This window comes from Pithys albifrons, chromosome 1 (assembly GCF_047495875.1).
Source record: "Pithys albifrons albifrons isolate INPA30051 chromosome 1, PitAlb_v1, whole genome shotgun sequence".
Classification (NCBI taxonomy): domain Eukaryota; kingdom Metazoa; phylum Chordata; class Aves; order Passeriformes; family Thamnophilidae; genus Pithys; species Pithys albifrons.
Window position 1 is genome coordinate 94,625,757 of NC_092458.1, and position 27,458 is coordinate 94,653,214.

Genomic DNA, 27,458 nt, shown 5'->3' on the forward strand with positions numbered 1-27,458 from the left:
AAGGGATGCCCGGGTCTCTTCTGGCCTCTGGTCCCACTCCAGTCACTGACATGTGATCCCAGGTGCTGACACCCAGGCCCTGCCGCCCACAGTCCCAGTTCAGTCCCCAGACACCTGCTTGCTCCAGCTGCTGCACCACAGTTGTTATATTCAGTCCTCCACTTAGACACAGACTACAGAATGACACTCCCTCACCCAGGAAAGAGATAGAAAAGAATATAGGATGACAACAGCATGGTCTGTCCTGTTAGCCACATGGAGGAGGCTTAGAGGTGACCTCATCACTGTCTAGAACTACCTGAAGGGAAGTTCTAGCCAGGTGGGGGTTGGTCTCCTCCCAGGCACTCAACAATAGGATAAGGGGGCACGGGCTCAAGCTCTGCCAGGGGAAATTGAAGTTGGAGATCAGAAAAAAATTCTTTCCAGAGAGAGTAATCAGGCATTGGAATGGCCTGCCCAGAGAGGTGGTGGATTCCCCATCCCTGGAGGTTTTTAAGGTGAGATTGGACATGGCACTGAGTGCCATGATCCAGTAAACAGACTGGAGTTGGACCAAGAGTTGGACTTGATGATCTCTGAGATCTTTTCCAACCCGATTGATTCTATGATTCTATGTCTGTGTACTGACTAGCAAAGTATTTAGGCACAACTGGCCCTGTTTATGCCCTTAGCCCTCTATTTTCCTACACTTCTTCCTCCATGAATCACTAAATGCCTCCCTTTGCCTGACTTTGGTTCTTCCCTAAACAACCATATTAAGCCCTGTGCAATCCCCAAATGCTCCTTCCTTGCATCCCATCCTGTGCGCCATACACTTCAGCAGCAACTCCCTATATGTACAAATAGTGTTCTGCCATTGACTCATCATTCAGGTCTAGACCCGGGGGTTGAGGCTGTCCTGGGACTGTCCTGGAAATGACTCAGAGCTGGTGCCCCTTTCTCTGAGCCATTAGTTCAGTTTTCTGCCTGTCATTGTGCCCTTGTGCTGCTCCTCTGGGCTTGTGGAGGTATAACTTTGGTGGGCTGATGGCCCCTGTGATGGCCTGGGAGGAGTTCAGTGTAGGGAACTGGGAGGGTTCCCCTGTCTGTCTTTGTCTGTCCTCATATAATGTAGCAGATTGTCCCACACAAAAGTGACCTGGCAAATAAAATGCCCTGTTCTGCATTTTTTTGTAATTGGTGAACATCTGCTCTTCCTATTGAGCATTTGGTATAATTTAGAGTAAGAATGAAAGGCATCTGTATTAGAAACACAAAGGGAAGCACTGAGATCAGACCAAACAATCCTCACAGAAAGCATGAAAAGAAATTCCAGCCAAATGCAAAGATGAATTTTCCAAATTCCAGTACCATTCACTTTAGAGGGGGATGCATTAAGCATTTGTCAGTAATTTTTTCAAAATTTTAGTTTACCATCAATCAAAGAACTCCATAAACCTTATTTAACATTCATCTTGAGCGAGGGTGCCTTCAGCCTAGCCCAACCCAGAGCTCCTAAGCTGGCTTTGACACAGGGAACCCTTTCAGCCAGTCCAGCACACCACGTTGGGAGCAGCAGACGGGTGGCCAGCACAGCTGACAGGGCACCCTGGCCAAGGTGGGACGCAGAGCTGGGCTGGCTGACCATGGTCCTGCCCAAAGGTGGTTTTGCTTTCTGCCCAAGCGCTGCACGCAGCAGCCCCAAACTCTTGTAGGAAGCTGTAAAGCATTTTGATCAACTCTTTCCAAGCATGGGGAAAATTACTCCTGCTTATGTAATGTGTCTGTTGCCAAATGCAAACCTGGGAGCTCAGCTGAGCTGACGTTAGCTTTTAAGCTAAAGAGCCAAAACATTTTTCACTCTGATGCTCTCTTGGCTTCCACCATTGACTATAGATGCTGCTAAAAAGTTACATCACAGTCCTAAGTGCCATCTGTACCACAGGACCAAGTAGGTGTTTTGTTTAAGGCACAGTTGGGAAGGCAGGTTTTGGGAACATGGGGACACTGAGTCGGACACAAGCACACAAGCAGCAGCAGCACTGAGCTGCGTAAGCCCCACAGGTCCCCGGCACTGTATGTACTGCATGATACCTGCTTTGCCCATATGATGGTGGGCTACCTTGCTGACCTCTGGCTCCTGGAAAGATGCAGGCCCAAGTGTCTTCAGACAGTCTGCACACTTTCCACTGTGTTTCTTAAACTGGAAACTTATTTAACATCTTAATTGACAGCACATAATTGTATTGATTTACAGAGTCTGTTCACAACATATTCCTTGAAGAACCTAATTGAGTTCTTGGTTTTCTATACCACATAGTATAAATATGTATCACGGAATGAAGACATACATGCCAAGAAAATAAAACAAGAAACAATTAAGTAGGATCCTAATAAATTAGCACACTAATTAACTGAAAGTCCAACTCATAATTTCTCAGGAAATGGCAGTGATGCATATCAATTCCAAAATGACAAGCGTTAAATAAATACAGGAAAACAACTGAAGAAAGGCTGTTATGAAAGCACTTTTACAGCACTAATAAGCCCCAAATCCTGGAAAACTTAAAATGTTCCAAGACCGTATGTTCTTAATCCGGTACAAAACTGGCTTATAAACTGCATATAAATTAAGAACAATACAACAGCAGTAGTTCTCAGATTACATCTGCAATGAAAAATGGCACATCCAAGAAAAGGATACCAACTCAACTGCCTCCAATGTAACTGGAGTTTGGGGCAATTCTTACTCTCAGTCAGGTTTCTAATAGCTTGAAGGATAGTTGGTCATATTGATGCTAAGAAAACCAATGTTTCAAGTTTAGAAACTTGACTCTTGTCATATATAGGAAAAAACAGTTTCTTTTGTTCAACTCACTATACCATAAAAGAAAACAACTCTTGAGGGGATACCAATGCAAACAGGCATGACAGAAAACATGAGCTCCCTCTTCTGTAAATAGCTTTGGTTGGCAAAGCATAAAGGGGTCATTACACACTTCTTTGCCCCTATGACTACTAAGGGATGACTTCAGCTTAGCAAGATTAAGGAAACAGCTGAGAACAGCAGTCCCATTTTAACTATTTTTAATTCAGAAGCCCCTAAACACTGTCCAACAAGGAGCAAATTTAAACTAAACACACAGGTGGGTGTTTTGCGTCCCCCCCTCCCCTGAATAAATTTTAGATACCCTGTGAAAAGGATACATAAGTGGTGCCACCCCCAATCCAGCCTTTGGGTCTGTCACTGCTATAGCTGAAAGGGTTGAATTTTTGTTATTCTCAAAACCAGCACTCTGCGACACCAGAAAATGCTTTTGCATTTTTCTTACATCCACTGTTGATAAACTTGATGAATGGTCTACCACCCTCTGCTGACTCAGCAACAGACAAATTTGTTTTGGTAACAGTGGGTTTTCACTGTTTCCTCCAAAGCTGATCCATATTTTCAGCTACTTTAAAAAACAAATAAACAAACAAAAAACCCTTAATCAAATGCCCCACACTAATAAAACAAACAAAAAAAGCCAAAAACAAAGAATTGCAAAGACAAAACAGGTTTGCTTTACTTGGTCTGGTTAACCATAACATAGCAACATAAAAATCTTGCAGAATTCTTGCTTTCTTCAATACTACATTTCACCTGAATCCTGCATGTAGGGGTAACAGTAAGCCTTAAGACACTTTCAGACACCTCACTCCAATTGCCTGTGTGGTGAGCAGGCTCATGTTGGTCAGTAAAACCATTTGACTCTCAGTGAACAAACAGGTGACATCAAAGTAACAGGAACCCATAGCAGGGGAAAAACAGGGCTCAACACCATTGTCAGTGTCTTGGGCTTGACTTATTTCTAGACATGCCAACACATATTGTGAAATTGACTTTGAAAACATTTCAAACTTCCCTAAAGTTATTTCTGTCACAGTAAAAAGGAAAAGCTGAATTACTGGGAGATTTGATTTCAATCAGCACATTGAAAATTTCACTATAGGAAAAGATGAGGAAAACAAAAGAGAGATGGTTGATTTTAGCTCTGGTTGCTGCTGCTGGTGTTTTGTTGCACTTTGTTTAAGTAAGTTTGTTTTAAGTAAACAAGCTACATTTTTAAACAGTGAGAGAGTTCAGCAACAAATTAGCTATAACTTATATAGTTAATCTTTATTAGATTCTCCATCACCTGCAGCCTTTAAATCAATATTGGGCACCTCCTCAAAGATAAACTGTAGCTCAGCCAAGTTTATTGAGATGCATAAGAATCTGCTAGATAAGGCTCTAATGTTGGGGTTTATATAAGATTGCCACCATGACATAATGTCTCCAACCTTAACCATCCATCAGGCTATAGAACACCCAAAATACAAAGGCTGAATGTGGGAGTTAGTGACTACTGCACACAAAGGTGGGTATGCAAAACAGACTAGTAGGATAAATAAGAAAAAATAAAAGTGCAGTAACTCCAACAGGGGCAACTTTGGTAAGGTATGGAAAATTACTGCACACACTATTATGCTGCAAATACAGTGCTGAAAATAAAATTCACATATTATAAAAGGACAAACACAACTACAGAACATATCTGTCTTACCAGTGCCATAGCAACTGAAAAAGAAAACACACACACTGACCTGAAATAGTAGCAACTTCTTCCCGTTAAGAATATTGCTTATAAGGGAACAAGCAAGAGCTGGCTGACCACATATCCATAAAAGCTGGGAACGCTTTCTGTTTCCAGAAAGTGCTTCAATGCCTTTACTATTTTTACAGGAGAGAAAAAAAAAAGAAAAAAAAAGGAAGAAAAGAGCAGGAAAAAAAGAAGGTGGCTTTGTCCCTGATTTTACAGTCCCCAAGTGCAAGAAGTCAACAAGCTGAACAGATGCACACTTTGGGGGCACCTAATCCAAACCCTCCAGTTTCCACTCACCTTGGAATCTGCTGAAAAACACAAACTGCCTTAACCAGACTCTGACTCTACAGGTTGATCTAACCCTTACACAATCATCCCACTACTTGGTCTCACCAAAGAGACAACCTGCTCACACAAGTAGGCTGACAAATTTAAAAAGAAACAGCTGTATCTGCCCAGCCAGGGATCAACTGGCATTTCAGCCCTGTCTGTCCATCAAACAGTCTTCACTTTACTAAGATTCATCATTTCAACACCATTAACTGCAGTGAATTTGTAAGAAGTGCTATGCACAATTGGATAGACCTGTAAGAATGGTTTTACAAGTTTGATTGGAGACTTCTTCCTAAAGAAAATCTTGCTTGATATTTTACAGCCATCTCTCAGATATTGTACCTTATCACTCCTGGCTGAGTTCGAAAAAGAGAGAAGTCCTAATAATAGCAAGCTCCAGAAAATCTGGTGAGAAATCAATGCAAAGAAAGGAGATTATAATCAGAATGTGGTCCCCATATGTGAGCTCTGCCACTTTAAGTGTTATTTGGTGGTACAGCACCAAAACAGCTGGAGTGGATGTAGCAGACACTGGCTATTGCCTAGTGGAGGTTTCAACAGAGAGGACAGTGTGAAGTGGGAAAAGGACACACATCCAGTCATTATCACATCTTCAAGTCAGGAAGAGTTTGGATTTGCTTATTTAACTCTAATATATTTTTATATTAGCAAATGACAGTGTGTGTATGTTCACAAGTTCTCCACAACTGAGAAAAACCCCAAACCAGAAAATCCTGCTTAGAATCAAGTATTATTTGCCATCTCCTACAATAAATCATCTCCTAAATAACTGTAACAAAAGTAAGATTACTCACATACTGCACTGAAAATTTAAATATTATCTAGCATGCAAAAATAAGAGCTAATCATATACCCCTTGTGTCTTTACTGTGACTAAGACAACAATCTGATTTACAAGTGCTTCAGAAACTTGTGTAAACAAGGTTAACGTGGAAGCTGATCTGCAGCTCAGTGACCTGTTGGAACCAACTCAACACAACTGCTGGGGACACAGTCCTCCCCAGTAACATAAGCCTTCAAGCCACCAAATGGGAAGGAAAAAGGGCAAAACAACAGGGTGGGGGTTTTTTGAATTTAATACCCTGTAATAGTTTGGACTGCTATTCTCTGTGCTGTTCACCGACTTTTAAAAAGCTCTCATTTAAACATCTAGAAAACCTTATTTCTCATGACTACTTAACCCATTTCCCCAACCTGAAAGTCCTAACTGCTGCTGTTGGAAGCATGCAGATTACTTGCATATACTTTATAAAAATGGCATTTGCTAGTAAAAGCAAAGCTTTTAAAGCTTAGGGGAAATAGCCTTGGGGTTTTCCCCTTCTGAGAGCTTAAAGTTTTATGAGTGAACCTAAAGGACTGCCAGACATCTAAAGTGACAACACATTACGAAAAAATTTCCTATGTGTTTTGCAAATTTGAAGTCAGTCACATTTCACAAGTGACATCAGGGTTTTTAATATCAGCTCTAATGAAATATAATTCTCCAATGACATAACTGTGAAGTACAGCATTTTCATTTCACTAGCTGGCAGGGAGGTTTTGGCCTTATTATTATTATTTCTTACACAGAGCCAAAAGTGTTCTAGGCCCTGCAGAGACATGTCTGAAGACAAGGCCTTTTCCTTGTATCTGCTGCAAGCACTGAGACCACAGGGTATCCAGCCAAACAGAACAGGTCACGCATTTTCACACGACCACTACGGCCGAGCTGTACCTTGGGACTAAAGGATATGAATCAGTGTAAGAAATAGTTTGCCTTCGTCTTCTCTACAGTTTCACTTTCACTAAATCTCTTTGGGTGAGACTGGATAGTTTCTCCTTTGGGAGAGTTTCACTGTTTATTGAGAAAACCTACAGTTGATGAAATTCCAGCCATCATCAAAAATTGGAGGGGAGTGGGGTGCAAGCTGAGGATTAAAATGAAAGCCTTGTTTTTAAAACTGATTCTGCCTGAGGTCACAATTCCTCTGCTGAAGAGAGGGATATTTATTTTAAAATAGATACATGCACGACTCACAACAGTTTAACTGTACACCAATAAAAATCAAAAAGCTCTCTTTTGCAAAAGACTGAGCTAAGGATGTAACTGCAAAAGGCTGTCCCTTCCCAAAACACCTGCCTGACAATTCAAGAAATGGGATGAGAGAAGAGGCCTCTCCTTCCCAGAAGTCTATACCCCCAATGACTGAGATGAAATCGAAGCATGGCAGACAGCAGTTGGAAGGAGAGACCTGTCTGCTCAGAAGCCCCAGAGTAATTGGTGGGAGCACCTGACATCAGCACTCTTTTCTGAATTTGTTGTGGGAACAAGCAACAACCATAGCAATGTTGTACTCACCCCTTCACCTACACATCCCACTCAATGCACAGGTTTCTTTAGGTCTCCAGTGGTGTTACTTGGGAATGAAACATGCCTCAGTTTGGCTTTTGACTGTACACTGTGCTCTGAGACTGAGCAACAACCCTGGTATCACAAGTGCTCAGCGATATTGGCACCTCCACACACAGATCCAGCTCCAGTTTAGGATGGAATCTGTAAGGGGTATCTCATGGTACAGTTCACAGTAGCAAGTTCAGACCTGACATGCTAAAACATGCACACAAAACGATAAGCTATCTTGACAAGCACAAAGAGGAAGACACTATTGTGGAAACATGTCCTAGTGGCTGCCATGAGTGCAAGGCCACAGGGCCAATGCATACACACTCAGCTTGGGTGGAAAAGAGAGCAGGAACAAGCAGCCAGTACATTAAATTGAAAGGTGGAGAAAAAAGCCTCCAAAAGACATAATGGATAGATGTCTGGAAAGAGTTAACACCAAGGTTCATTTGTGGCACGTCAGCCTCTTGTAGAACTCCCACGGTAACACCTTGTTGGATTCACAAATCACAGAAGCAGTAGATCAGCAGCAACATCCCCTTTGGACTGGACTCTGATCAAGATATCTTGGGACCCACTGCCCTCTTTTGCAACTTTCTGAAATCCTCAAGCATTTTTTAATGGGGGTTTGCAGAACCCAAACAGCAGCCTAAAGACAGTTTGAACTCAGAAGGAATGAAAGCTGCCCATCAGCTCTGTTTGAGGCTACAGCAGAAGCCGGAATGAAACCACATTTGATTTTTCTACTTTGAGTGAAAAGCAGGAAAAGAATACACATAATACATTATGGTGCAGCTTGCAGCAGTGGTGGTGGGTTTTGGTGATGCAGTTCATTTCTGAAAAGACAGCTACACCAGATGAAGTAGGTGATATCCTTCAGCTTCTCTAATCTGATGACAAACTTTAAACTGGTTTCCAATGCTGATGGAATACAGAACAGTAAACACAGAGTATGACTTCCCAAAATCAGACAAAAACTTTGGTTCTCTCTGGAGGACACTCTGGGAAGATGTAAAGTATAAATGGGTTCATATAGTCTTTTCCAGCTTCAAACGTAGATTAACAGCAATACAGACCTCCCCAGCTCTGAGGGGCTGTGTGAAGCTTGCAGCAAACAAAAGCACAGCAGGGGAAAAACTGCCATACATGTCTGCTCTCCACAGACCTGAGAGATCAGTCAGGACTCTGACACACTTGCTGGAGGCTTTGTCTCAGAAAGGAGAGAATCAAAACCATGTAAGGATGGCAGGGTTTGGCCCATTGTAAATGTTAGCATTTATAATGGAGAACAGAGAGTCACTGGATGCCTGTTACAGTCATGGCTTGCTTTTCACAGTGCCATGTAATGATGCTTTGTACCGAGATTTCATACAGTAGTAGTTCCTCAGTATTAGTAATTGCATTTTCTCCTTGTGGGAAATGCTTTGCTTTGACCATACCCAATAAGCTATTGTCCCACCAATTATATTGCCATCATCATTTCCCAGCATTTGTTTTAAGGCACTGCCATTTCTTGAGAGATCTCTTACCTCTATTAAAGGGCAATGTGAGCTGATACATGCCTTAGGAAGGGGAAAGATCAGTTAAATATTTTCTAAAACTATCTAAAGCCCCTGCCTATGAACTCAAAAAATACTACTTCTCACATAGTTCTAGAGTCCTAATATGTAAAGTTATACTAATACACTATTAAAACATTTACATCTTCCACTCACACAAATGGAGCAGTCCTCTCCTACCCCTCCAAAGCTCAAATATCCTGGTGTAAAATGATCAGACAAAATAGGTGACTTATGTTTTTATTGGTTCCTCCAGACTATGACAACATTTCCTAAAACACTGAGCCAGGAAACTATTAATGTCTCTAAAAAAGTGGAAAGGGTCAGGCTATTTCAAAGGACATGTCTTTGCTAAGAAGCCTTTGTTAAAGATGTATAGGCTACTTAAGATTTGATTAATAATAATAAAATTCTTTAGCATTTACATCACATTTCTAGCTTTAAGGTATATTGTGAACATATTTGTAACATCACTGTGTTAAGAAAGCATTACCCCTTTTCACCTTTTTGAGAACTAAAAAAAACTTAATAAGCTTGCTTAAGATTTTTTGATTAGTATATCCATTCCAAGATTATAATTTCCCACAGATCTGTATGTGTTCCCTGTCTCAGGCTGTTATTGAAGAGAGAAGTGAAAATGGTCTCAAATCATGACCATTAGAAAAGATGAAGACCTGGAAGATTTTCCAGATTTATCTCAGCTGTGTTGGGCATAACAAGTCAAGCCAGGCATTTGCAGGTGGGGTCAGAGATTCCTCAAAAAAAAACTATGTGTGTTTTATATACAAGCACTAAACCAGACAACCAGCACTGTAACAGGAGCATAGAACACTGCATGCAGGACGCAGAGATCCCACAGAGACTCCTAAAATCCTTCTAATTTTCTAGAGCATCCTACATGTATATATACCTTTTTGTTTTGGCTGCTTTGTCAGGAGTCTGGGAATTTCAAGGGGGACTCAAAGGACTTGTCACAGAAGCCTTGGAAGTAAGTGTGCTCCAAAGATGTATTTGTAGCCAGAACAATTTCACCCACAAACGCAGTTCTGATCCTGACTGCACTAGAATATGCACCAAGGTCAGTTCCCTAACGCAGGAGTGCAAAGCAGATTTAAACCCAACCTGCCTAAGGCATACACAGTACAATGCATTTTACACGGAAGATTGCTGAGACATCGTAAAAGAAGTACAAGTCACTCTGTTCTTAGAGTTAAGAACTTCACTCATCTGTCACATCTCAAACGATCGGGTCACACGACAAACACTGCAGGTAAAAATCCCACTATTGCACAGTGCCACCTCCTGGGCAAGCAGGATTGGAAAGCAGCCTCACGCCTCCCTTGTCTCCCACAGCACCCAACACTTCGGGGTTGTCTCTCATGTGCTGGCAGGCCAGGAGGTACTGATGTTCTCAGAGGGCAGCCATGAGTTCACAGAAAGAAGAGCAGGCTGTTTACAGCTCTCCCAAGAAACATGAGATGCTGCAGCCCACTCTGGAGAGGGGCAGTGTCTGCAAGGCAAGCACCATACAAGGCCACAGGGTAAGTTCACTCTGGGTTGCTGGCTAATCACAAATTAGCAATCAGGGCTTCCTTTCAACATCCAAACAGGAAATGGGAGTGGAGGAAGTGAAAGCTTAATAATTTCTTGCATGTTAACAAGATGCATCAGCCACTCCAATAAAAAGTTTTGCTGAGTGAACTTGAACCTAGCACACTGTCCCCAAATGGCGAACACTTATCTTTAAAACCAAGCTGTGTGTCTTGGAAAGAAAATGGATGCTAACATTTAATACAGCATAACTTAATTTCCAGGATAAGAGGACATCAAGCTGTGAACTAAAGTTGAGGGTCCTACTTTATTATAATCACAAGTGTCAAGATTATAATCCCCAAACCAAACCTAAAGTGGTAATCTGGTGTCTCTCTTGAAACATTCAGTGAAAAACCAGTATTTTAGTTATCACAAACTGTTAAATCCATAATGGCCTCTGACAAAGAAGCAAGAAAATCAGACAACATGTGTTGGCTCCATTCTTTCCTCTGTCTTTTAGGGCTACTGTACTAATTGGCTCTGCACATCCCATAACATCAACCTGGACACAGAGTAGTATTAGGAAAGCTGGGAAATACAGTCCCTTTAAGACAGTGAAAACCCTAAAATACCTGAAGGAGCAAAGGAGTCTCAGGCCTCCATGCCCAACACAGGGAGCAGCATCTCTCCATCTTTAGGCCACCGGATCACAGCCCCTGGCAAATAGGAAAAGCCTGGTCCATTACACACTCCTAACTTGGTGGTATCTTCACTGCAGAAAGAGGAAAACCAGCTTTGTGCAACTGTTGAGCAATTCTCAAGAGTTCAAGACAGATGAAAGGCCATTTTCTTGGTTGCCCAGAGATATTAGGACAGATTAAGGACAAAAGTAAAATGAATTAAGTGGGTGGATGCAGACTGATGCTTGGAGGGAACAAAACTGCAAGGTAGAATTCCCAGGTTTTTTACAGATGTGCCCAGCAAAAAGAAAAACTTCTTGGAAGAAGTTGTAAGACTCTACAGTAAAAAAAGAAATTACTTAAGTGGGATGCATTAAGAACAGAACAGAAGCAAATAAACTGGGCAAAAGACCCCTGCTGTCAACATATCCACTACACAATTTTACTATCTCCCAGGGATGCAAGCAAGAACAGATGTATAACATAGACACCATGGCCCACAATAAGCTGGCTACAGTAAATAAGAAGCTAAAACTGTGTGTGTGCATGCTCTGCAATATGGAGTGTGAAAGTAAGGTTTTCCGTAGGTTCAGCAGTAAACTACGGAACAGGTAATCCTAGTTTCAGTGCAGCATTTACCATAATGTGTTGTCTGCCATAAGCCATCTCAATGCACTTGTTACACTGCACATGCAGATGGAAATGGAGACCATACTGTGGACTTTTGTTGTGGACTGAGCAACAAAACAGGGGAAAACCCTTGTTTTACATATGAAGTTCCATTCCGGATCCTCCAGGGTCCGATGGTTTTCACAGTAGGCATTCCCTGCTTCCAAGATGACAGGAGGAGGAACAGATATTCAATCAGCCTGGGGTTTAGATCACTCTTTAGCAAAAATTCTCCAAAGAGTTTTGAAAGCTGAAAAACAATGACTGCAAGACTTCTGGGTTTGGTGTTGGTTTTTTTGTTTGTTGGTTTTTGTAAGACTTAATCATAGGTAGGTATTACATATTTCACTGCAAAGACTGATACTCCTTCCAAAGGACTCCTATTGTGACCTTGCACTCCAAGATTCACGGTATCAACTGTGTCCAATAATTTATTTCTGTGGAGTCACTGATTAATCACTTTTTTCTCAGGATGTTTGTATCCAGGGAGGCCATGCCACTTCCTACTACGTGAGAAAGACGATGATGACTTTGCAGGACTGTCACCTGCTCCGTTGCCAAAATGATGGCATCTGCCAGAACATTCACGTTTCCAGACAGTGATGCTCCAGCAGGTTAGCTGATCTTCATTTTAACTTCTATAGTACTAAATGCTTTTCCTTAACACAGCAATTTCCAGTTTTCCTTCCCTCTGCTCCCAATGAGCAAAGTGAGAGTTTCCAGACAAAATTACTTTGGTAAGGACTGCTGATGAGCTTGTACCTGTTTAGCAGCTATCAACAATCCACTGTCAAAATACGGAGGCAAAATGTGCTGACAATTCTTAGTGAGAGACAAATTATGATCTATGTTCTCCTTGCCCTACATTCACATAACATCCAAGCTCATATGTGCCATTCACTTAAGTGTCTAAAGGAAGACGTAGTTGTGACCAGTTTCTCTGAACCAGACACCAGGTAGCTGCTAAATAATATTAAGAATGATTTCACCATGAGATGCTTGTACTGGATCTTACACAAAAACATTTTATATATTGCATATATTACTGTAGAACTTTGACAAATACATGCATGAGATCATCCAGACAAGGAGACTGTGTGTTTATAGAGGTGTGGTAACACTTGACAAAATAGACTATCTTTTTCAGTCTGTCTTCCAAAATAAAGGTTTTCTTGGATGATAATTTGGGGATTCCCAGAGTTTTGTTCATGGAGGGCAATTTAATGGGTGGGATGTCAGACTAAGGGCTACATAACAAAAAAATCAATCAGCATGAAAGCGCAGAACAGCCACAATTTGAAAATCTCTCTGAGGGTCACATACTTAGCAGCTTTCCAGGTCTTTTTCTTGGAACCCCTGACTCACATGCTGAATTCTTGTGAGGCATGTAATTGATCCATGGTGGTGGGGGGTTTCCTCCTCAAAGACATATTTCTGAAAGTTGTCTTTTTTGCAATCACTACTGGGCTCTGCATTACACAAAGAGAGGAATGACAAGGCAAGAGCAGACATGCTAACCTTCCAGTTTATAATGTAGCTGTAAATGCTTGCAAGCTGAAAACAAGTGGCAGTCTTTCTTGAGAAGGGCTCCAGCTCTAGAAGCAGCTCACATTTTATTTGGGAGGTAGTGGAAGGGAAGGGGCTCTCACAGCTTAAATCTTCAGTAGACGTTTAAAATTTATTTTCATAGTCTAAAGGCTTGGAAAGCTAATGATAACTTTTAGTGTTCTTTAGAATATTGCTGTCATTGTGGTCTTGTTGAGTTATTTGCATGACGTGGTTTCTCTGTGACACGAACATAGACAAAGAGGAAATATTTCTGCCTTACATTACCTCTGTAACCGAGAGATTGCCACAGAGGGAAAAGTAACAGCTGTGGAGATATACTGCCATAAGGATATCAGCTTTCATTTACATGTCCTCAAGTGGAACTGACAAGTGTAAACTGCACCTAAGATTTGAGCACACAACTCTGCCAGTCAGATGAAAATTCAATCATGGAAAAAGTAAGATAAAGAAGATTTTTTGGGGTTTCCGGTGCTCTCCTGCACTTAAACATTTTGTGCCTATTTTCAATGGCCTCTCATTCCCATTTGCACACAGATTCACAAAGTAAGAGATATTAGCAACTTCCTCTCCAGTTTGCAGGGCTGTCAGCAAGTCTCACACAGCTGGTATGCCTGTGTCTACTAACAAGGCTGCAGCTTACTTTACTTCAGGCAAACCAATGGAGAACATCTACCTTTCTCCCTTGGTACAAGTAGGTGTAATGGAGAATTCCCTTTTGCCAACAGAAACTACCCGAGGAACAAATTATGAGTCTTTCTCAAAAAAATTTCTGACTTTTAATTATGATGTTATGAGAAGAAAAGCCACCAGTGAAAATAAGAAGCAAACAGATAAAAATCTCTGGAATGTCCTCTCTGCTCAGAGCTCAGAAAAGCTCCGCTATGCAGGGAGACCTGGCGTCAGCCCCATGCTCCCCCAAGACACCAGGGATTCCATCAGGGTGTGAGCTGCAGTCCCAAGCACAATTTTCTTTTGTCTCTGTTAGTCTGGCAGACCTGAGAACGAACCTCTCAACTTCTGGGCAGAAAAGCACATGTTGGGTCACGCACTCCTGTCATGCTGGATCACAGGGTACTGCCTGTGGTTGCAGGACTGAGTGACAACAAGAGGCATTCTGGCGTGGTTGGAGCACCTTTGTTAAAAGGTCTCCTGTCAGTAGCAGGCATGACTGACTAGCAGAGATCTGGCTTAACTGGAGCAAACTCCATTTTGCTCCTTAGCCCACAGGACAGGTGTGGCTGGTTGAGAAATCAAGACTCATGGTGTCCCAATTACCTGCCCTGCCTCCTTACCTGAAGAGAAAAAAAAACCCAGCTGCCTCTGTGTCAAAGCAGGCAGGGTCCAGGTTAAGCTGTGGGAGAACACAAAGTCAAAGCCTCATGTGATGTTCTCACGTTTGCCCCATGCACTCTGCCAGGTCTGTGCAGGGCAGACAACTCTCAGACAACTGTCAGACAACTCTCAGAAAGCACCTGATGCATGAGAAATAGAAAGGCCCAAGAAGTATCACTTGCTTTTAGCTGCAAATTAGACAGAGAGGAGTCTGGCAAAGTTGTACAGCTGTGATAAGGGTATGCCATGCAGCAGGTGTTCCAAAGAGGCTGCATCTGACCTGTGGTCTGTGTAAGAAACAGCTTCACCGCCTTCCGTGTTTTATCTCATTCTGATCAGGGTTAAGCGAGGCAGTGAGCCTATTGTTCTTGCCACATGATAAGTGACCAGCTACATGTAAACAAAGTAATTAAGCTCCATAAGAACTGTTTGCCATGCAAAGCTGAACTAAACATTGCGTTTTGTTTTGGGATTCCAAATACAGTAAATTACTGACAGTTAACATGGCCACGGGCTTATTCACTGCACAGAAAGGGTAAGTGGAACATGCAGCACGATCTGAAGAATAACCTTCCCTACTCTTCACCCTGACATTAACCATCTTGAGACCTTTCTGGTCTCACTGCTAGCTGCATTTTGCTGAGTATCACCATGGCATAACTAATTAATGATTATGGGTGGAAGAGACAGATAAACTTCTTATGCTGGCACAGCTGGTTCTAAACCCCTGCTCTTCAGCTGCAAAACCACCAGGCTCCATCAGTACCTCTCCAGAAGAATAGCTCTCAGTCGTTAACCTCTTAATGTATTTGGCAGCCAGACAATTCATTAGGGAATAGCACAGCACACAAATACACACCAACTCATTATTTTCTTATTAGCTGTACTCCTGTTGCATCTAAAAGACCTAATCAATATCAGACTGTCAACTTGCTGAACAGAATATGCACAGAGGAAGAAAGAATCCCCTCCACAAGACCGGAAGACTGGATACTTAAAACCTAACACATAGATTCAACTTAAAAAAAACCAACTCTCCCACTGCTGATTTGTGTACATGTTCAGCTTTGCATGCTGAATATTCACATTTTATATATTCATGGAATGTAGTAATATTGAATAGACAAGGTAGAAAAAGAACCACCAAAATAAAAACAGGAAGGAAACATTACTAGCCCACTAGTGGGCTACTAAAGGCAAAAGTGAAAATGTGCTCTGTTATAGCACCCACTAGGACATTCATTTTTATATTTTAAATGTGCACACTCTACTCCTTGTCAAATACTTAGCAGCTCTCCCTAGTTACAGACCTGTACTACAGCTCTCTGTGTCTGTCCCTGTGGGACCCAAGAACTGAGCTGAAGCAAGCACAAGGGTCAAGGAGGAAACCCAGGGCTAGGCTAAAAGAGTACATAGTGGAATGGGTGCTGAGCGCTAAGTCAGAGAGATCCCAGCACAGCAAGGGGAAGGACAGAGCCTGGAAGGTGACAGCCGCTTTCATGATAAGTCCACAAAGTTCACATTGGAAATCTTGGAGTTAAAACTACAGTCATGGTGGATTTTCTCATTCCCACTAGTCACGGTCTCCCAGCTCACCAACTCAGCTATGTGGTATCTATGCTTACATTGCCTTAGAAGCATCCCAGCCTCCTGATGAAGTTATGAGATAAATTTTAAGTTTTGAAATACAGCTAGACAAAGGTTAAGAAAATAAACTGTGGTCTATTATTTACTGTAGTGTTGCAGCACATGTCTCCATCTCTGATGGAGGGTGAAAAACATCATTTTGTGCAACAGACTAGTGAGGACAGCCATTGGGAGGCTGAAATGGCCTGTTATGGTGATACTTTCCAAATGACATATAGCTGTGGGAGAGTGGGACATAGGCTGTGCTGATGTTCTTTCCAGTATATTAACAGAAAAAGCACAACCCCCCCCCACACAAAAAAGAGGCCAAAACAGTCTTAATTTGGTTCATTTTATAAATTCTGGGTGCAGAAACAGGAGGGGGAAACCCGGACAAAAAGGACAGAAATAAATTTCTAGATAGAAATAAAGCTTCTTAAATTTCTTCCTGAGTTTCACCCACCATCATAAATACTACTGAACATCAGATTATTACGACTTACCTTCTATATTCCTTGCAAATACTTAGAGGCACAACTTCAAGGCTGCCCATGTACAATGGAGGATGACTGAGAACCCTATAGAGGCAACAGAGCCAGGAACACACAGAAAAACAGTCAACTGGTTTTGAATCAAAAGCCCACATCAAATGCTGCTTTTCTGTCCCACAGGCTTTGACCTTTTGCCCACTGAAAAAACTCATTCAGTAGAGCCAAAAAGGTCTGGAGCCCCTTCTTGGGACATTTCTTAAGGTGGGATAAGGTGGGAAGGGATGCTGGCCTGGACTGCAGCCTGTTTGAAGGCACATAGAGACTTGGGGAGTTTGGGACTCCTGTAAGAAGATCAAGGTAACCCAGAAGAGGCAGAAAGCTGGAATCCAAAGCCAGGGATGAGGCAGGCTAGACCTGGGACAGACTGTAGGACAGTAGCTTGCTCCTAGTCTTAGTGACACTGACATCTACAGAAAGGTGCCATTCCTCTTGCAGCCAACACAGAAACTACCGGTGTAGTCTGTAGCTCTCTTTTAACAGTGTGACCACAGTTTAGGAATTCTGATGGTGAAGCACTTGAGATTGGGTAGAAAGAGAAAAGCTGCTACTAGAGCATGCAGTGACTATAGATGCCAAAGCTCAAACTTCCATCAAATGGGCACAACTACTTTCAGCAGTTTCTCCTTGTCCTTTGTATAATTCAGCATCCATCCTTTCCAACACAACATTTCAGAGGAAGCTATTGCAGGACTGCAGGTGTATGACAATCAGGATGCACTCTCCAAAATGTGCAACTATGGTACAAGCATTAGGTTTCCCACTACTCCTTACTTAAACAAGGTATTTCTTTACCTTCCCTAACCTCTGCACCCTCTTTCAGTATTTTAATTTTGGCTCTATGAACCATATGCTCTGCCCTTTTCTGCTCTGCCTTCACTAAAACAGCCTTTCCTTTTTGAATTCTATTTCCTCATTAACATAACAAAAATGTTAACATTAATCATATTTCACATGCGTAGCACAGTTGATTTTACTTTTGCATTCTCTACATTTTTCCCTCCAATGACACTGTCCACAAAACCTCTGGGACGAGGCCCATTCCAATTTGAACTGTGCTTAGCAGAGCAGCACCCAGAAGATCTCAACTGGCCCTTTAGTATGCTTAACTTGCTTCTTACACAGCCACTATCATATTCCACCTTTCCATTTGAAGTTTTAGGTCAACTGCTTCATCCCCAGTATAGCACCTGATGCAATTTTCTTCAAACTCACTTCACCAACAACTTTTCAGGTGGTTGAGAAATTCTACCTCAGGCAAGAGGAAAAACTGCTGTATCAGGGAAAATTCTTCCAAGGTACAAAGCAAAAGACCTCTAAATCTCATCCTAAGAAACACAAGGCAGAGTTCCTACCCAGCCCCTGCCTCTGCAGCTCAGAGGGCTTGGTAAGCACGCACATACTATGGTGTTGAGCATGGCAACTAAAACCCAGAAAGACCATTTAAACAAGCCAGGACCTGGGCATCCTGTTTCTCATGGCATCATCCTCATAACACATGACTGCTGCCAAACATTGCAGTATAAATTTCCCACTGAACCCACAATGTGGTTGACTAATATAAAAAAAGAAAATTTGTATCTTAAAACACACTGACCGGGTAAACAAGACTGTAGCTGGGTCTCTGCTATGTCCTGCTCACCAGTGTGCAGGCTGAAGCAGACATAAATGTTTACAGCAGTCACTGCTATACACATGCTCCATGGGCTGTCCTTCCCACCACTCTGCCAGGCAGGAGCAGAGCAAGCTCTGAACAGGAGGACGGGTGCCCTGTTTCAGGTAACCACCTGAATTCAAGACTTACCCCAGACTTAAGGTCTGAGACATGCAGACAGCGGGTCAGATTTCCAATGCCATCTTTGTATCTCCAGCCCTACTATATACTGCTATATCGCTCTACAGTAAAAAGACCTTTTTGAAAGCTCCTAACATCTAAAGTCCTCCTGAAATAAGGATTTGCCACCCTAGTTGAAGCACCTCAGATACACTTATTCTCCAAATTCCTTCTTATAAACCTACCACTAATAGGAGACCACTTGCAATCTATTGAGCTGTTATTAAGAGAAACAACAATAAAAATCAATCAAGTGCTGCTGTCTACCCAGTTGTTCTCGTTAATTCTTGTGGGTTTATTATCACTGTGTTTTCTCTCTTATTGCCTGAGGAGACAGCAACACACAGAGTGCTTGCCCATCTTAGCCATGCAAACACACCAATGGCAGAGGATATGTTTGAAAATTGCCTGAAGTATTAATGAGAAAAAGAATGGATTCTTTTTCCCTTGAGTAGTCACAGCCATTACTTGTAACAGGGATATGCAAAACCCATTAAAATAGATATATGAATTTTTAGTTGATGATATGCCGTAGTCCATTCCATCTGAGGAAGTGTTGTTACAGGGAATGCTTGTGAGAGCATTTTGATATGGGCCACAGGGCTGGCTAACACCAGTTTCACTGCTCAGTGCAGCATATTTTTCCTATTGTGTAATGCTTATTGTAGGTATTATAATGATACATAGCTGAAAGCCATCAGTGAAGGCTTTCACAAGGGACCATGCAAAGAAAACTGATACAATGATAAAGAGACAGCACTTGATTGTTTTTCCTTATACTCTTTTGTATCTTTTGGTGGCTGTTAAATCGGTATGTTCTGATCAGATCTCCTAAGCTCACCTGCCACCTTTATGATACCATTTGTCAGACCAAATTTAGAAAACAGCTGCTGGGGAGCAGGGTTGCTGGCTCATCACTCCTGAAAGGTCACTAAATAAGGAGGCCAGGGGGGAGGTTTTTGTTAGGTCACTTCACATCATTACAGGCTGCACAAGCACCATGTTTCACAGGACAATTTCTTTCAGCACATGCAGATTCCAAAATGGTTAGAAAACAGACTAACTAGCTGGGGCAATTACAGGGAAACTTCTTAAAATACAAAACTGTATTCAGTGGCCTTTTATTGACTACGCCTAATTTAAAGTTTATATGTCATGAGGGCAGACTTGCAGAAATCCTCATGAACGCAGTGTAATTAAGCTTGTATTAAAACTACGACATTTTCAACACCAAGGCCAAGATTTCATTAGGAACTTTCTCTAGTTACTTTGTTGAACTTTCTACATTTACAGAACTCTGTCAAAATTACCTCTTAAAGATTTGAGACTGAATTAACTGATACCTTCCAGGGTGCTATTTATCACCAAGAAAAAGTACACCAATTTGAGTATTTAGGGTACTTTATAGAGTACTCAGATCTTATGTTTTTTCTTTTAAGAAACTTAAACTGTGCTGAGAACAAGATGCAGATGAAAAGTACTGCTTTCACTCCCAACCTCAGATATTGTAATTGTATTGAACAATCATTTAATTATTAAAAGGAGCGCAATGCATATCAAAGTTCAGAAAGTAACAGTTTATGTCTCAAAATCCCTTCTGTCACTGACAGACCACATAGTCTAAGAATCCACACCAAGTGGAACTTAATAGAATAAACAGGTTTGATTTATTACTAAAAATTCATGTGAAATTAAATGACTGAGCACTACCTCAAAGCAGCTAACTATACAGTTATTCCCCCAGGTTATTCATAATCCCATTTCCTGGCCAAATACTCTAAATTCAATACAACATAATTATGAAATACTGACTTGCATGTAGAAGTCTGACTAAGTTCTTTAAAATACTACAGTGAAGAGATGCTTATTCTAATCTCACTGTGTAAAACATAGTTTTGGAACTCCCCTATAATTCCAGTGTGAAATCACCACAATTGGTCTAAAAATGCAATATTTTAAAATTTAACACCTTAAGTTTTTTGGGAAAAAATATTTACATCTTGCAAAGGGAGAAAGGCAGCTCAAGTCTGTTTGTCCTTAAAAACAAGTTTGTAACATAATGAAAAAAAATTCACCAGCTGCTTAAATGAAAAAACCTCATTTAATTACAAGTCCCAGTTCATTTTGGCACCTGGTGACTTTTGCCAGTGCAGACACATACACAGTGTGCAAGGTGCAGAATGAAAACATAAGAAGTTGCACATTGTTCCATACAGTGGAAAAGGGACAAGACCTCAAAACAAAACTATTGCTGGTAACAAGCCCCTGTACTCATTGGTTCCAGATGATTCCTCTCCTTCGTTTGCCTCTTCAGTGCCTTCTGGGCCATTAGAAAGGCAAGTTCCTTCAAGCAGAGATCTCAGTACGGTCATTCCAAACATCAAAGGCAACAAGAAGATGACACACAAACAAATAAAGAAGGACATAAAAGAAAACGACGAGTCTGGAGCAGCTGTCAGAATAAAGGAAGCAAGACTGAGGCTGGGCAGACAATAAGAGACCAGAGAAAGAAATGCTGGCAGATTAGTGTCAAGCTGGGCAGTGAAAGCAAAACAGGAAAATTGGTTATTGCTCTCCCCTGGAACAGAAAAGCAATCAAGCTAAGAGGAAGAACTTGGTGAAAGAACATAACTATCACTAGAATATTGGCCTTGCCAAACTTTAAAGTCCTTTAAAACAGGCAAGATCAGTGTCTTAAAACGAGAAACAAACAGGAAGCACATGCTATTTATCTGGCAGTCAATACTGGGAAAGCATGCAGCATAAAATAATGACAGAATTCTGTCTTTGTGTGAATGCACTCAGAGAAGTTGGAAAGGAGGACAAAACTGAAGTTGTTGCAAGCAGAAGGGAGGAGAATGCTGAGCTCCCACTGCATGTAGGCAACTAACACAGGTCCAAAGACATGTCTAGACACATTGCACTAGTCAGTGAGGGGCAGGTACAGGAGCAGCCCAGCTGTGACTGCATGAACATGGAGCAGTTCATTATCTCATAACCTATCAACCTTGTTAGTAATCCATCTGGTCCCTGTGGCTCTCACAGTAGCAAAAACATGGCGTAAGAGTGCAGCAACTCTAAGCTACAAAGTCATTCACTGATTTTCACATCCACCAGAGAAAAAATTAGGCCTGTGACTTTTGTGCATGAGCAACATTTTAACAAACACCGTGCCCATGCCCTAAGCAGTGACACAGACATTCTCAGAGCTATTGGAAGTCTAAGCTGCTGGAAGGACGAATCATGACTCCAAATGGGCAGTGTCACAGAGCTGGTAGAAGGCTGAAACATGACCTCAATTTCACCCCCAACTGGACAACGTAATACAATTCCTGTCCAAGCTATGCATCTTAATAAAAAAGCAAAAATCTATACTAGAATTGTAAGCAACACTTCAGTAGATGCTCAGACCATGGCCTGAGACACTTTTGTTCAGTGAGGGAGAAAAGGAAGGAATGAAATAATCAGCCTAAGGGTAAGCTCCAGTATTTTTTCAGTGACTTTTGTACGTGAAGTCTTGCATCTTTCCATTGTCTCAGAGCTCTAGGCAGTTTCCATCATCTAAAAAGGAAAAAATCCAGTAGTACACAAAGAGAATTATTTGAGCCTGTAGCTATTTGTGTTTTAACATATAATTAAAATGTTAAACTGAAGTGAATGAAGAAAACAGCTTATCTATGCTGTGAATACCATGGTGTATAAGTAAATATAAAGTATATCATGAGTCTTATTTCCTGATGTAAAAGCTTGGTCTGCATAGGAATTCAGTCTCCAAACCTGAATATTTTAAAGAGCTATTCACTTACCTAAGTCAGACATTCTATACTTTTCTGTTAGGGGGGCTGAAAAAGTGCCAGTCAACTTTTGTGCTGTTTTACCTCGTGACGACTACACACTGTTAAAAATGTGGCAAACGAATTCAGGAGCAGTCCTTCTAGTTTAACTCTATAATTATTTAGACTGAAAGAATATTTGTTTTCAACTCCTACACAAGCATTCATAGTAGTTTTTAAAGGGATAAAAATGTACCAAAAGTGTGCCCCTGAGGTGCTATGATATGACTCAAGCATAAAGTCATTAAAATTTGGTAGCAAGCAGTATACTTTTCATAATTTTAGTTGTTTCTTAATTAGAGAAGAGACTATAGAGATGTGTGGTTTATAATATTACATAACACAAATAGCATTCATATTAACAATTGTCAAATTGCAGATTTAAACAATTAGGCAAAATATTTCCTCAAATATTATCATGTCCCATTAAAAAAATCTCTTAAAAGCACATAAATGCAGTTAGAGTAGGAAACCCATAAAATTCTATCTAAGTAACAAGCCTAATATAAACCCAACCTCGTGGATGGAACGTCAATCCTAGAATGTCTTTATTCTGTGGGTTTATATAAAAAAAGAGATGAGACCAAAACTGCACCTAAATTCAACAAAATAATTTTTTTAGAGAAACACAAGGCCTGAATTCATAGCAGTGCAGAAGATGATGTGGACAGGTCAACTCTATTGCTCCAAATTCAGCTTTGGGGAATCACATCCATCAAATACAATTCTACCTTTCTCCCTCCCCATTTTTTGCCAAACACTGATGTGTGAGGGCAGGACAGGGAGAGACAAAAAAGATCCTAACGAAAGGAGCTTCCAACCACGAGCTATTCTGTTTTTGACTACTGCATAGTAGACTTCAATTTTTTATACTTATTTAATGTATCACACACTATTGACATATATATATCATACACATTCCCAGTATGCACTATATCATCACATAAATTTCCCCTGCTTGTCTCAAAATCTCTCAATCAATGTATGTCTCCTCATGCTTTCTGTGCTTCCATGACCACTTCCACTGAGCTGTGGATTGTAAGCCAGAAATTTTTTTTCTCTTCTGCTCAAGGATGCCTAATGATTTTTCCTGCACAATAAAAAATTTCAATAGACTTTTCTTCTCTTTTTCTGCCCACATAGCAAAGAGGTACCTTCACCTATTATATGTCAGAGCAAATGACACAAGATTAAAGGACTAGGTGTTGTGCTTCTGGCATAAATGACAGCCCAACTATTGTGACCTTTCCTTGCTCTCTAGAAGGAAATTGTAGGGGCTTGAGTTAATTTTTAAAGTTTTTTGGGGTTTTATGTTTGGTTTTTGAGTGTGAGAGAGAAAAATCTATAGTTCTATAGTTCACCAGTAGCATGAGGGAAGTCTGCTTGTTTCTAGGGGGTGAGAAGAACCACAGGACAAGCAACAGCTACCAGTGACAACCCATGACCAAGCAATAAAAGCACAAATAAGGGTAAAGAATGGCAAAATTTAGGGTTTGGAGAAGGAAGAAAAGTAAAGCAGGAAACATAAATTTGGGACAGAGGACAACAGCTGAAGGGAGACAGAGTCAAGTGACACTACAAAACTGTGTGGCCTATACAAGATCACCAACTCTGGAATTAAATTGCATAAAAGCTTCCAGAACACACTCAAATTTGTTCTGAAAACTTGATGGGTACATGTGAATTAAGAATATTAAAAAATATCATATTGAAGAAGCTGCTTATTTGATTGAAAGATCAGGAAATATAGGAATCAAATGACTGCCAACAAAAATGCCAGGATTCTCTAACAGGAAGAATGTTGCAACCTTTAAAATCCCACTATGGGTTCAAGTCCCTGATTTTGTTCTAAATGTCTGAAGGACACAAAGCAAGACAGGAGGACAGGGCTGTTGCAGCAGTTGGGGGTGGAAAGCAAAGCAGGGCAGTGACAGTTCTATTCTTGTGTCAGATGTGCAGTATGCAGAATTGACTGAAAATAGCTAGGCAGTGATGCCTGTTGCAGTCTGGAGATTAGGATCAGGCAAAGGCTCTATGCTGCTGCCAGCACTTGGAATAGTTTTGAGACATATCAGAAGATTAGGCGATTCCAGAAGACATTTTTTTTTATTTTAAAGAAACTAGTGGGTGCTTTTAATAGATGTTGAGTAGAGTCAGGCTTTGTTTGAGAAAGCACTGCTTATGTCAAAATAAGCAGGATCAGGCAAAATGCTTCATCAGGTCACTGCCTCCTAAGAATATCTTTACTCCAGAGCTCTACCCATTGCTTTGAATAAATGGAACTAGAAAAAGCAAGAACAACCTAACTGGCAGTTAAAGGTGTTTGCTATATAGGCAGGGCATGGGTGATGTTGGTGGACAGTCACCCCAGAACAAAAGCAGTGCCTCAAAAGCTTGTACTTTGATTCCAGCACATCATCTACTCTCAGTGTGACTGCAGCCTCAAACAAAAGTGATGAGGGAATTACTGTTTGCTCACACTCACCTAAGCAGGATCCTCACCACATACAAGAGGACAGTTACAAGCACTAAGGGAGGTGTGTATGTTTTGGACAACAGGATATGAGATTAGTAAAAAATGACAGCTGATGTGATTAAACCAAAACCTGCTCAACTCCCTCATTGCCCTTGTGAGCAGTGACAACTGGATGACTATTGGATTCCAACCTGAGCTGAACAAAAGCATCTGGAAAACTGATATAAGACCCAACACTCACTCCACTTTTGACACACAGTAGTCACCAGCTACAACTCTAGAAATCGTTTCCTTTGTCGTTTTGTTTTTTGAGTTTTTTCGTCAAATATTGGAAATAGTGACTCACTAGTTCTGCATCCTATAAATCCTACCCCCTGCAAGGAAGTTTAATCATTCACAGCCACTCCCATCACACTGCGGTCAGTTGAAAAGGCTTCAGCTTTTAAAGGAAGCTTGTGATTTTCATAACATTTTCTCCTCACAGTAAAGTAAGCCATTTAAATCTCTTCACTTTATTACATGCTCCAGTACACCAAGCAGTCTGAAGACAAGGAAATGGATTAGATAAATAAAAATACTTTTGTTATGACCTAATTTAAGGATCTTGAAAATAATAAGATGACTTCAAAAACTGCAAGGCATCAAAAGGCTTAAAAGAATTGAGGAGACATGACAGTGCAAGATATCTGGCAAGTATTGATAGAGTAACATTTAACTCGAATGAGAAACAGGAGGCATTCAGAGACACATGGTTACCATTCACACAAATTTATGACCAGGGCATTTCTTTTACTGTAATACTCTTCGTACCAGGAGCCATATGCAATGGCTCACTCTTTTATGTGCAATGTCCTTTTATGTCAGGTTGGTGAAAATTAAAGCAAGGTTTGAATTTGGAATTTGCTGGCCGCCAGTACAATGTAAAAGATGAAGGTAGTATGGCTTCTGCTCCTTGTAAAAGAAATCAACAGCCCCAGGAGGAGCAATCTTTCCACTTAGTATGCGATAGAGGAGATGGCTATGAGACAAAAGCATACATGCCCCATAATACATCCAATTAACATCTGTCTAGCACACTTCAAATTACAACTTTAATAAAACCGCCTGATGTGTCTATCAAACTAATGAATGCACTGCTTCCTTGATTACCGTAGAAGTTCATTTGTGCATTTGCACCAGAACTGAAACTTGGTTAGCATCACTGCTTGTTCTAAAGGATGCCTTTAGGGAGCCACTTCCTACCACACCATCAATGATTTTGTGGTTCCTTGAACAGAAATTTAAAGTGAACAAAATACAGACTACAAAGCAGACACAGTGCCATCTCTACTGCAATTCCCTCATTAGTTTTCAGTTTATATTATCATCCATGTTGCATTCGTCCTTACAGAAGCACTTAGACATCACAGCAGCCTAAGTAATAAAACTCAAAATTATAAATAGTAACAACTTCTCCTTATCAGGCAATAAGTGTCTAGCATCCCAAATACGGTGAAGCATTTCATAAACTGAAGAAATAATGAGTTGTAGGAAAAAATATTCCAAACCTTATCACAAACTGTTTTTCCAGCAAGTGCCTGCCTCTACCTGTACACTGAAGTCACACCGTTAAGATATGATGGGAACAACTCCTCAGCCACATGCTCTTCACTACTCAGTCCTTTGTTCTTAGGTATGATGTCTGACCTCCCCAAATTCTTCTTTGGCTTGTCAGGTTTGTGGCTGACATTACTCCTAAAATAAATTACCTCAAGAGAATAAAAATACTATGCCTAAACCCATAGGAAACACCACTGCCCCAACCCTAACCCACGTTTGTGTCACCTCTTGCTGTATCTTCCAGTTCCACTGAATGTGTCTGCATCTTTCTGTCATGTCTTGATTCTTTGTCACCTCTCTAAGCGTATTTGCACAGCCCAAGACTGCACTGAAACCCCCTTAATCTACACTTAGTTGGCTGCTGAGAGAAACGTTTTCCCTTTCCTTATGAGCAACATCCCAGTGTGGTTCTCTACAACAAAGCAGGGACAAAGGAGTCGTAACAAAACCGCTCTGTGGGATGCCCGGCAGAGTGACAGAGCCCAGACCAACACCTGTGAGAGCTCCAGCCTTTAATAGCAACAAGAAAATGGCATGTTCTAATGGCTCATTCCCGTTTTTAACACAGTTCATCCAGAGACAAAAGCAGCAAGGCCACAGCTGAGGTTAAATCCAGACAAAACTCTTCTCATAGGTAAAGGTTCTTCAAAGGCAGATGGACTACTAGGTCAGAAACAGTTTACCCCGTGAATTGGTGAAACCTCAGATGCATAAGAGCATCTTTGCTGCAAAGAAAATCAAAATGTGTTCATACAATACTTTTCTTTGCCAAGCTTCCCTGACAACTGCTTCTTTAAGACTGACCCTTTCCAACATCTTTCTACTAAAAAGGCATCATTGGAGAATAATAGTGTGTTTTACA

The 27,458-nt window shown here is 41.1% G+C and overlaps 2 protein-coding genes across 5 annotated transcripts in view; one reads left to right on the forward strand and one right to left on the reverse strand.

Annotated features, from left to right (window-relative positions):
• Positions 1-27,458, reverse strand: part of CMSS1 (cms1 ribosomal small subunit homolog) — a 225,945-nt gene that overhangs the window by 67,851 nt on the left and 130,636 nt on the right. The window lies entirely within an intron of this gene.
• Positions 1-27,458, forward strand: part of LOC139680995 (filamin A-interacting protein 1-like) — a 122,621-nt gene that overhangs the window by 35,261 nt on the left and 59,902 nt on the right. Inside the window, exon 2 of the mRNA XM_071574079.1 lies at positions 12,251-12,393. The gene's annotated coding sequence lies outside the window, so the exon portion shown is untranslated. The remainder of the gene's footprint in view (positions 1-12,250; positions 12,394-27,458) is intronic.